Below are 471 nucleotides of genomic sequence, written 5' to 3' on the forward strand. Positions count from 1 at the left end.
GTACTGTCATGTTATGTCTTGTCCCTGTGCTTTCTCTTCTCTTCGTTTCCCCCTGCTGGTCGTATTAGGTTACTATCTTTCTCTCTCTCTATCGTTCCGTTCCTGCTCCCAGCTGTTCCCCATTCTCCTAACGACCTTGTTTACTCTCTCACACCTGTCTCCTCTTTGCCCTCTGATTAAGTCTCTATTTTCTCTCTCTGTTTCTGCTTCTGTCCTTGTCGGATTCTTGTTTGCTTTGCCCTTGTCCCGTCCTGTCGTAATCTGCCTCTTTATTAGATGCTGCGTGTGAGCAGGTGTCTCTGTCCTCTACGGCCCGCGCCTATCCTGAGGGACCTGCAGTCTGTTGCCGCTAGCCCTGCAATTCTCCTCTACTACTAGTAGGAGGACTCTCCTGCAAAGATAGAGGATTTATGTTTTCCCTGTTTGGACATCTCCTGTAACGATTGAGGATTTATGTTTTCCCTGTTTGGA

The sequence above is a fragment of the Oncorhynchus nerka genome, linkage group LG3 (genome assembly GCF_034236695.1).
Source record: "Oncorhynchus nerka isolate Pitt River linkage group LG3, Oner_Uvic_2.0, whole genome shotgun sequence".
In the NCBI taxonomy this organism is placed as follows: domain Eukaryota; kingdom Metazoa; phylum Chordata; class Actinopteri; order Salmoniformes; family Salmonidae; genus Oncorhynchus; species Oncorhynchus nerka.